Genomic DNA, 12,609 nt, shown 5'->3' on the forward strand with positions numbered 1-12,609 from the left:
GTGTAAGTGTGTGTTAAGGTGTGGAAAAAAAGCAGTGTTTGAGCGAGTGTGTATGTCTGTGCAGTTTGTTAAAAAAAAGAAAGGCAGTGTGCGTTTGTGAGTGCCAGCGTGGGAGGGGGTTAAACACTGACATGCCCCAGAATGACAGATGAGGAAAACAAATGTGGAGCAGAGGAGGCTCAGCACGAGAGACAGGTGTGTTTGTTCCTGTGAAAGTGTGTGTGAGAGTGTGTGTACATGACCATGAGTAAAATTCAACTTTATTGAACATCTTTTCCTTCAAACTGTAATATTGCAGCGTAGCAAGTGTGTGATGGCAGAAGTGATGTTCTATGCCGCGTGCGTGAGCTGAAAAGTTAATTGAACAGCGCTTCCAATCACAGACATATTGAAGAGCAGTTCAGTTTTGAATTTAGTTCATTTCATTGTAATCTGGAAACGATTTTACAAAACAATAAGATAAGATAAAATGAAATAAGATAAGATGAGATAAGATGAGAGGAGATACCTTTGTGGATCCTCCATAGAGAAAATTCAAAATTGACACATGGAAGTTACAGTGGAAGGGGGAAATGTTGTAAGAACAAAAATATGAATAAAAACAACTGTTTCAAAATGTACAATATCAAGATAGTGATCAAGATTGTGTAATTGGACAATTTGCCCTTTCTTTGTAACATACAATATATCAATTGTGCAGCAGTTCTTTCTTGTTGTAAATTGTGCAGTACACTTATATTTATACTTGTATATACTTAAATGTACTCACATTAACCTGTCACCATTTCATATATATAACATAACATAAAAGATGTCCTTTCTTTTTTACATATCACATAGCAAATCAATCATACGATAATTAATGCGTCGCCATAACCTAAAATAACTCAACAATTTCACCCGGCTTCATTATTTTTCTCTTTGTACGTTTTCTTAGATTGAATTTTATTTGAGCCACAATATAAATAACTGTCCACAGTTTTACTCCATAAACAGAGATACACATCTCTTGTAATGTAGTGCGTCAGACTGCGACACTGGATTGGTTTCACCTCAATCTTTATGGTCACATGTGCGATCAGGGGTATTTTTATTCCACTAACACAACAGAGTGAAACTTGATGTGATGCCGTAGGATGAAAACAGACGTGGCTTCTTTCAGAAAGCTTGAACGTGAATACGGCTTGATGAATTGAGACTGAAGTCATAAAATATAGGGATAAAAGTACATTTTTAAAACCGGCTGAGACTGAGTTAGGATTTATTTGGAACCTATTCTGACCTCAGAATGTGTAAATACTGGCAGAGTATGAATGAGTGTGTGTGTGTGTGTGTGTGTTTGCCTCCGGTTGTTCATTCTCACAAATAATTCATAGTGGACAGAGCGGCTTGACCACCATTGCTGATGAATTCCTGAGTCTCACATAATACCTGCCTTCATGAACACAGACATGATCAGAGACGTTACGCATCATCAAACTATTAACGCAGCTGTAAAGGTTAACTCTTCTGCTCGAGTTGCTGGGATGGGACGTTTAAGGTCAAGGAGCGAGGCCCAGGAGCTGAATCAAGTCAGAGCTGAGTAAATAAAAGCAAACACTGAGAATTATTCCTATTTCTTTATGTATTTCAATTTTCTATTTTTTTCCTTTAGTTGTTGAACAGCTGCAAATGCCATTAAGCAAACACCTCACGTCAACATCCATTATCAGTCAGTTCGTAACAAGGTCAATTATACATTTTTAATTACAATTTTAATTCATTTATTTATCTACTTTCCATTTTCATATTTGTGCTTTAATGCTGTGCGATCTTCAAATAGCTTTATTGTTTCCCATGTTTGCCGTCAATTATAAAATGTTACTTTGTAAAGCCCCTTACTGTGTTTTGAAAGGTGCTATATAAATACATAGTTTCATTGTTATTTTTATATTATTATTATTTATTGATAATATTAACACTAATAGAATTGACATGCCTGATGAACATTATTTTATAGACTCCAATAACACTGAGACACACAAATTTAGCTATAACAAGTAACAACAGTAAGAATAGCAGCTTTAAGAAAAAGCATATAAATCTTGCTTTATTTTTCCTACTTTAAACAATGTATTTACTCTATATAATAGTTATTTTCTTGCCTGAAGTCAGAGGTCAGCTACAGCTACACAGCAGGGACCTTGGATAGTCAGTGTCTTGCTCAAGGACATTTCAGTAGGACTCAATACTTACTGGTACAAGTAATTGAACATGGCATTTATGTTACATTATTCAAAATATATTTAAAAAAAATTAACCAGCGTTGAAATATTAATGACACTGCTGCTTTTCCCTGAAGGGTGCTCTGCTCCTTACAAGGATGTATTAAGAGCGCTTCTTACACCGTACATCCAGGACTGATTTCACCAGGGCTATTTTATCATGATAAAAGCAGCTGTAGAGGTTTAATATAATACTTTCTTTTTCAGTGTCCACACTGGTCCAGGTCAACTCATTAACAATATTGTTTTTGTTTTTTGGCACGTTCAGATCGATTTTAAAAAGCTCGGGAGGAACACCAGCCGGACAGCGACTTTAGCAAATTAGATCAAAGCCACAATTTGAGGTGGTTTGAAATGCGATTCTATTCAAATCTCTTCAGCTGTGTCCCAGTCTGGACAGTCCAGTGGCTCATATTGGATTTCAAAGTATCTTTTGACCACTTAGCCACATAGTTACTGACAAATACGTAACTACTAGAGCAAAGCATATGTCTGACAGTCTGTCCTAAAGATCTGGTTTAAGAAACTTATTTAATCTTATTACCCTGAAGTCTGAACACAGCCTTTGTTCCTGAACATGGGTCTGTGTATATCTTTGGGTAACAATAATTAAGATCAAACAAACTCTCACATTTTACACTGTTCAAGATGGTATTTAATTGCCTTCTCATTTGTATTATCTGGAGAATGTAATGAGGGTTGTAGAGAGTTCTCAACCAGCGTGACATTTAGCTTGACTTTTAGCTCTCTAATTTATTAGGCCGAACCTCTTCAGTCTGTTGTCTGTTTGACCACTCATCTTCTGGAAAAGCCTGCAGCACATGTAGACCAAAATCCATCAGTCAACTGTTTCAATGATTTACAAGCAGCTAATGAATCCTTTAGTTATGGATCATAAAACCTTGTAAATTAAGCTTTTATCAAAAACGGGTTCCAATTTGTTTGTTCCCACTGAAATTAAAATATTGCTGCTGTGGTATTAACAGCAGTGTAGTTCACATTCCCTCTTATGGTGATAGGAAAAGCATGCATGGTGTGACTATTGAACATCTGGTAATTTTGTGCGTTTGTGTGGTGTCGGAATTCTCTCTAAAATTAGGGTCCTGACTGGGACCATTAACATGACTGGCATCTCAAGTCGGAAGAAAGATTTGGAAAGCTGGCAAAAATGTTGCTACCTCATCACTCAAACCCATTAACATCATTTTATAATCAACTCATTTAACAATCAAATAGGGGCTACTAAAGTCAACTTGTCGAATATCACATTTTATCACTGACAAATTATCTCCATCTCCCACAAGCACCTTTAGCCCTACAGACATTTTCATGATTAACAAGCACAGGTTTTAAATCGCGTACCTGCTCTTTCTTATAATTCAAACAATGGAAAGAGGTGTCCATGTGTGGTGTGTTGTTTAAACACACAAATACAACACATTTTGTTCACAGCGTTCGTTTTCCTCACTCCGACTTCAGAGCACTTCAACATATCAAAGTCAGAACGACTTCACAGCTCAGGAAACAGGAGCCTCCGAGGAGCACGTGAACGTACAGTTCACTTTGATACATCATGGAATATACATTTTTTATTGAGATGTTTTTTTTTTTAAGTGGTGGGGTTTGTGAAAATCTAAATACAAAACCTCAGGAAAATGTAATTACATCATTATTATTGTAAGTTCATGTTTTGTTTTTTCAAGTTTCCATATTTTGGATACAGTGGTTTGCATAGACTCAGATCCAAACCTTCTAGCTGTGTGATTTTCCCTGAAGGGAACTGAATTTAATTAAAATGTTTTCCTTCTACGACCTAACCAGGGTGTACCCCGCCCCTCACCCAATGTCTGCTGGGAAGCTCCAGCTCCCCCCACGACCCTAAAATGATAAGCTGCATATAGATAATGGATGGATGGATGTTTACATTACATCTCTGTTCCATCATTACTATCTTTAGGTCTTTGTTTTACTTTTTCACATAATTAACTCCACTATCTTTAACAGAAAAGAGAAATAATTGGGAATATGCAGAGGCAGATAAAGAACCAGATTAAAATGTAGTTTTTTTTCCTTCTATTTCTCTGGATTCTCCTTCCCTGAATCATTCATTGCCATCATCACTGGTGCGTTCTGTTGCAAGTTATCCCCCTTATCCCTCTTCTCTCCCTTCCTATCACTTCCCTACTCTCTCCTAAAGGCTATCTCAAGTTTAAAAAGCACTATATTCATAGCCTTACTTAACCATAACCCATATTTATACCTTAACCTGAAAACCAGAGTAACAGCCTTCAAACAGCACCTCAGAGCGGTGGAGCCTGGTCAGGATGACCTGACATCACAAATATGTCCTCATTCTGAAGACCTAAAACTCAAATTGTCTTTTAGAAAGATACAAGCGCTGGCACACACACGCACACACTCACAAACACACACACCTCAAAGCCATAAAAATAGATTGTGAGTGACTCAGCCGTTATGTAAAGTCCATCTCTGATAGGGCCGCCTGGGGCTGTTTATGTCAGTTTAGCTTGACGGCACTGGAGCTGAGGTGACACGTGTCTGCTGTGTCCAAGCTTCCAGACACACCCACACCCACACACACACACACACACACACACACGCACGCACACTTTTCCCAGAGTGCGTGCAAACCTCTCTCCCTCTTCCTTCCTTTCTGAGGCTACATTCCCCAGTGTGTGTCCCCCAGTGGACATAGATGTGATACAGTCAGCGTAATAGACTCCCTCCAGCCCAAACAATGCACATGATTAGCATGTCAGCTCAGACTGGAAACAGAAACACTGCGTTACAGACATGAGCCAGATCCAGCTTCCCTACGGCCAGGAGGACAGTTCAATCGATGTTGGTAAACCTGGAACAACTCAGGGCTGGAATCTAGAGCATATAAAGAGCTTTCCATCGTCTTCATTGAAACATCGGATCTGTCTGTGTCACCTCCTCTTTCTCCATAGAGCAGATGTGGTGCAGGGTGTTTGATTAGACATTTATCATCTGCACGGGTTTCCTATGGGAAAAACTTAACCTGCATTATTTATATCGAGTTACTTTAATCATCCTCCATGCAAATATATTTTCCTCCCTTATTAACTTGGCCTTGAATGGAGGCTTTTTTGTCCCCTGGTGGTCTGATGCAGGTTGAGAGGCTTTCCCACCTCAAATGAAACTCTAATGCACCCTAAAGTGTTTTCGAAATAACTGCAGGGAATGGGTTGTAAAATGGGCCCATTTAATGATCTAAATTTAACTAAAAGTGTTGCTCTCATTCAGGTGAGGCGAAGAAAGGTAGAGACGCACTATGAGTTTTGCAGGGTTACTTACACACATAGAAATCAAACCCTTTAACATGCCTGATTTTTTCATCAAGATCCCTGGGAATGATGATGCAAATGTTGAAAAATAATTATGAATCCACCTCAACGGATTTTGTTTGAAAAAAAATGCATTGTGGTAATTCTAACGAAAGGCCTTATCCCTTAACTTAACAAGGCCAATTAGCACCTAACCCTAAACTTAAGCTATATAACCACAATTTATATCTTAGTCCTAACCTTAAACAGGACCTCAGGAATTATGTCTTGCCCCATTAGGACCAGGCTTCAGTCCTCAGGAGGTCTACTGGTCCTGACAAGGTGATTAATTAGAATGGAAAAGGTCCTAAAGAGGACACACAGTCACACACGCACACAGTATTTAACACATTTAATTGAACAGTCCATGGGTCAGTGTGTGTGCGCCTCTGTTTCTGTCTGAAACCTGTGCGTGTCTGTGATGGAGGACACCTGGATACCATGATGGAGCTGAAGAAACTGTGTTGTTGGGTTAAATGGAGGGGTAGGGAAGGGCTAGAGGCCAAGGCAGCAAAACACACACAGAGAGACAGAGAGACGCACATTCACACACAAATACACACACACAGACAGACCTAAATACACCATCTGTGTTCATGCAGAGGCTCACAGCCGTGTCTCAGTGAAAACTGGTTTCAGACAGAAACAGAGGCACACAAACTGACTAACAGGCTGTTGAATTAAATGTGTTAAATACAGTGTGCTGTCCTCTTTAGGAACTTTTCCATCATAGTTACTATGATGAACTTGTCGGGACCAGTAGACGTCATTAGAAACCAAAGCGTGGCCTAATGGGGCAAAACATAATTCATGAGGTCCTGTCCAGGGTTAGGAGTAAGATGTGAATTGTGGTTAGGGATATGGTTTTGGTTTGGCTTACCACAATGAAACAATGAAAGGAAATCAATATGTGCTGTGTATGTGTGTTCTTTTAATGGTTGACGCTCTTTATCGGTGCAAGCAAATATCTCTCCCACCGCTCCTTATTCTATATCTTATATATATATTTATTCTACAGTGCTGGGATGTATTTGATGAACATAAGAATGTATAAACACAGTCACTTGCACAGAAATGTATCTCCTTAAAACTGACACGCATATATATATACACAGTGCAAACACACACACATGCATGAAAATAACACAAACAGATAGGAAACACCTTAAAACACCTTGAAACATTTTCACCGTATGTCCCAGAAATCAATAGATAGAAAATAAACTATTACAACATGCGTTACACATGCAAATCTGTTTCAAAATAACCAACAGGCAATCAGCAATTAGAAACAGAAGTGCCCTAATGTAACTGATTTAAGAATTCCAAATATGAGAGTGTACATTTTAGCGTTTGGGACATTTTTAAGCCTTTTTGTCGCAAAAGCCTTTAAGTCCAAAAAATTGAGGAGAAAATCCAAAACCAGATGCGTCTCCAAGATGTTGATAGAGGGTGTGTGCAGTTTCCTACTGCAAACACATGCAGAAAAATCTCAGGTTTCGCTTTCATGTTTACAAGCTGGCCTTTGGCTTCACTCCCCATGGAAAGCCTGTGGCAGCTGCAACTGAGGCGACACAACAATTACCAAATCTGTCCATGTACAGTCTGCTGCCTTTTCCCACCCTTGGCTACAATGCACAAGGAGGAGATCTCCCTCTCTCTCTCTCCCTCTCTCTCTCCTTCTCTTTCTCTGAATTGCCTCTCTTGATTTTTTCCTTTTTTTACTTACATTGTAATAGTGTTTTTTGCTGTTGTGTTTTCCCTCTGTCCTTATGTATATGGTACTGGGCCCCACGAAACAACTGCAAGTAGGTAGAAGTTCCTCCTTTAAGATGTCATGATAGAAGTCTTAACTGAAACATGTGCCGAGTGGAGTGGTTTCACATTTTGGGAAATGCAATTATATCTTTTCTTGTGGAAAGTGAGATTAGACGAAGCCAGCAGCTTAAAAGGATAGTTGCCAGAAAAATAAAAAATGCACCCATTATCTACTCACCACTATTCTGATGGAGGCACAAAACACTTCCTGAGTCTCAGGGGTAAACAGTTTCAACCAAGGCGACCTCTTCTGCAGACGTTATAAAATAACAGAAAAACACAACATGCCTCCATACTGCTTGTGCACCCCGCTCGTGCCCTTGGGCCAGAGTGTGTGCGATGTTCCATGTGCCCGAGGGTACGTGAATGGGCCTACGACATTCATGCTAAAACCACAGTGTAAATGACGCCGCTTTGAGTTGAATATGAATCTCTGGGCTTGGGACACTGCACGAGCAGTATGGAGGCATGTTTTTTCTGTTTTATATATACGCTTGAAGAAAAGGTCACAATTGACTTACATTTTATTGGATTCGGCTGCAACGCTGTCCACCCCTGAGACTCCTAAAGTGTTTTGTGGACTCTAACACTTCACCCACTCCTCCATCAGCATAGTGGTGAGTAGATAATGAGTGAATTTTATTTTTTTTGGTGAACTATCCCTTTAAAAGAATCAGCCTGCCACCACCTCTTAGTTTGATTCTTGTACCATTTATTATTTAATCTTTAAAAAAACTGAAATGTCAAATGTCAAATGTCAAATTGTCTTTTTTGGACTTTAATTCTGGTTTAAAGATACATTTCTATCTTCACACTGTCAAGCAAATACACACAACTAAACACCCACTGCTATTAACACAAAGAATCAAGAATAGGTGAACACAGATATGTGCGATTCCGGCTGCTAAAGGCATACCCCATGGATTCCTTTCTCTACTCGTTAAGGTCTGCACACTGTGTAGTCTGCAGCTCAGAACTTTGAGTCCATCCCTGACTGCCAGCCGCTCCGATGGACAAGCCAAGGCTTTTGAAAGAGGAAGCCAAAGAGAGACGCAATGACAATATCACTTCGTCCAAGCTTTTTGCACTCTGTAGCCCAAATTGCCCATGACAGAAACAGAAAATTGCCTTCTCTTCCCAATATGACACTCTACCTGCCATCTTCCCCGGGTGACAGCAGATCAGTAGTAAAAAAAAACAATGTGATAACGTGTCAAAATAATCCTATTTGAAAAATGTTATGCCATTAGCTGCTAAAAAATAACATCCAACTTCTCGTCTCAGCAGGAATAAACTTTTGTAAAATGTGAAATAAAGATGACTTTTTAACTGGCACAAACATGCAGAGATGCTCTAGAGGGGTTGTCAGCCTTGAATTGACAAAATAAGACAAGTCGGGTTTTACAGCCAGCCAGTGGTTGTCATATAAGACTAGGTGACTGTTGGTTGGAGCTATTTTGATGCTGTTCAAACGTTATTTACATCACACACCCTCCTGTCACGTCCTGTCCCTGGCATGTCTAGTGTGTGTGTGTGTGGGTGTGTAGGGGGGGTTACATATGTCTTCATTTGACTGTGTGTGTGTGTGTGTGTGTTTGTGCAGACAACTGTCTCCCTGATGTTCCATCAACCCAAATAATCATTCCACAGTCATCCGTGAGATGTGATTTCCTTTTAACAAAAGCAGGCCGGCTCGCCTCGGTGACCCCCCAACCTCTCAGGCTGCGGCAAAAGATACACACAAACATACATACGACACACACACACACACACACACATACACATGACACACGACACACACGTGCGTCCTCTCAGCTTGCATTAACTCACATTTACACTTACATTTAAATACACACATACACAGCCTCCCGCAGCTCAGCCTCCACGGGGCCAGTCATGATGACACAGTCTCTTTAGGTTGCTGCTCTTTTAGCTGCCTTCTAAGCAGACTTAATAACCGGGGCCAACTGCTTGTCAGCACTGTCGGTCTAGTTAGACCTTAACTATTTGGTAGTGAGAAAGACGCAAACCATTACTATTGATTTCCCTGCCAAGGGAAAACAGGAAGAAGCTATTGTGAATGCCCCCAGACTTGTCTTTAACAGAAATGATTGTAATAAGGTTGAAGGGAGGGTCGTGATGAATTTGGTTGGCCAACTTAAAGTGCCAGGGACAACAGATGTGGCTGGCTCCTTAGGCTGGTAACACAGACACGATGCATCACTGCAGCAGACGAACAAAAAATTTACATTAGGCTTAAAGTCTTTATGATTTAATGATATTCTTAGATCTGTGGTGTGTGTCAGATGTTTATCCCATTTTCTGCAGGTGAGTTTGTCATGTCCACCTCAGTCTCCAGATGCTCTGAAGAATTATTGTTCTAAGGCTACCTCCACACTACCACACATCTGTGTTTGGAAGTTTGGAAATTATGCTATCCACTGGATCAGCTTTAGTCTTGATGGGCAGAAACAGAGATTTTTGGTAACGATTACATAGAGACTTACAACTGTTTGCTGATTGAGCCTTTTCAGTCATGACATAGCCTTTGCTGATTCGTCAAAAACAACTGGCATAAGCCTTGGCCACCAGTGTCTAACACAACATGGAGCATTAGTTGCTCACCCTGTTGTCTTTGCTAACAAATGATTCAGTGTATGAATTAAGCCAAGATTCTAAAAGACAAGGTTATAAGACACATACCTGCTTTATATACCCAAAATGGAAATGTTTCATTACGTGAGCAGTAATAACAAATCAATGATTTTGCAATGGGGAAGGTGACTTATGGCAACGGCTAAATCAATTCAAATGTTAAGACCAGTGTGAAAGTGGAACCTGGATGTATGTGTCGCATGTGGAATCGCATTCTAATGCCGTGTTTGATCAGTTGTACTCAGAGCGGTGTGAACAAGGCCTCTACCTGCTTGTCCGTTTGATACAGTCTGATATGTACTGTACACGTTGCTTTGCCTTTCTAATGTGAAGCAGTTCAGTTTACATGATCAAATACAGATTCTTCTACCATATTAGCTGTGGTAGTTCATTAACTCATCACACATCCCTCTTACGCTGCCATCACAGCCGCCAGGGGGAGACTGACCTCCGAACTTCTAGTAGGTGGATGAACCGCTCCATCTCCTGAGCCACAGCCGCCCGTACTCAGATTGTTAGATGTAGCTTTTGACAACAGTAAAACGTAAAAAGTGACTTATTAATGATGTGTCAGTAGTAACAGTCTAATAATGGGATATTTCGTAGTTTAGTGGTCACTGTGACCCTTTTCCTCCAGAATTGTTTCAAATACATTTAGCTGTGAACACCTGTGTAGCCTACTTTTTACTTATTAATAATAATTTCCCCCTTATTTGTAATGGAGAGATTTAAATTGTACACGTGATGACACAATTTACTTTAGTAACGGATCTGAGTACTTCCATCATTATTATCTACTCTGTTCAACAAAAACAAGGTTTACTCAAGTGGAATTATGATACAAAAAAATCTTTTTGCCCATCGAATGGTTGATGTTCCATATCTACAGGGTGTATTGAAAGCAGGATATTCTCTCCCTGAAGCAGATATGATGCATATTACACATTTCTATTAAAACAGTATGTGGTTATCTTTCTAATCACAACATCATTTGAGTTAACATACTTGCGTTACATCTTATTGTTTCACATCAAAGATGGTGGATCTTCTCTGTGCAAATTGAAGGGACACTTAGCCCCGATTAAATCAGAGAATTAGTGTTGAATTAGTGTTGCAGAAAAAGCCAGGACTTTCACAGCTGAGGTCCTTTTTGACTAATTATCGCGGCAGCATGACTGGCCTCTAATAAGAGTACACTGTTGCGATATGGACTCAAGTGATCCCAGAGGAAAATCCAACATCCAGCAGTCAACCAGAAATCACTTCCTCCAAGTAAAAGAGGAGGAATAAGGCTGCAGACAGAAGCCGCGCTGCTCCAGTAACATGCTTTTAAAGCCTATCCTGGGAAATTATGGATCAAACTAATGTGTCATCCCTCTGTTGCCTCCATCGTGCGTGACCTCTCTGGCAGCAGTTAATGAGATAGTCAGTGAGCTGAAGGGAGCAATATGCTGGATCTACAGAGAAGGATAATATGGCGCATCAAGCAGCCAAGCAGCAGCGACGAGTCCCCTCCATCATGCGCTGATTCAACCTCGACAGCCGAGTGATGGATGGCTACTGGAGATCCGATTTTTTCAAGGTCAACTATTCATCGGGGGCGTCGGCGATATTGGCCAATTTGTTGATTTTCAAGAAAAGCTCACGTAAATGGCATCCAATTCACATATAAAGAATGCAGCAGGAGATTCTCCGGGACCGACGCCTTCACAACAACCAGAACAATCAGGCGAAGGGTGGCGTCTGGGTAGAGGATGCAGGAGGGAGATTATATTCCTCGCTAGAAATCACATGTTTGTGTTTAGGGGCATGTCAATGGTCCTATCGCCATCTGGGAATCTGAAGACCTATTCCCTTAGAGCAGGGGTCTTCAACGTTTTTCAGGCCAAGGACCCCTTAACTGGTGGAAAGCTGGAGCAGTGACCCCCTACTATATATATTGTATAAAATTGCCTAGTGCCATATATAAACATAGCTACCCTGTTATTGTGCATTCAATACTAAGCTATTCAAATATTACACAGGCTCATATATTCATGTTTTTAATTTAAACATGTGCACGGTACAGGGTGGCCATGCCACTGCCATTTATAAACATACATCTTGCAAACAACACTGAGCTATTAAAGTAGTTCAGAGATTCATGTTTTTATTTTAAACATACATGTAGAAGAGACAGTGAATCCTCAAGCCGTCTCTGGATGGCACACATACTCCCACATTAGTGAGATGTCGGACCCTGATGGGTAGCACACAACTTATCTGAGCTTGAACGGATGGAGGTTGCAGCAGAGGGTCATATCAGCCTCACAATATGTTGGATGCATGTTAATGTGTATTTACAGACATTTAAATTTGTGGAAAAAAAATTGTTAGAAAATAAATCAAAAATTTAAAAAATTTAAAAAAATTGTTTAATCTACCAAACATTTCGCGACCCCCTGCAGTACCTCCGCGGACCCCCTAGGGGTCGCGGACCCCCTGTTGAAGACCTCTGCCTTAGA

This window comes from Platichthys flesus, chromosome 13 (assembly GCF_949316205.1).
Source record: "Platichthys flesus chromosome 13, fPlaFle2.1, whole genome shotgun sequence".
Lineage (NCBI taxonomy): Eukaryota > Metazoa > Chordata > Actinopteri > Pleuronectiformes > Pleuronectidae > Platichthys > Platichthys flesus.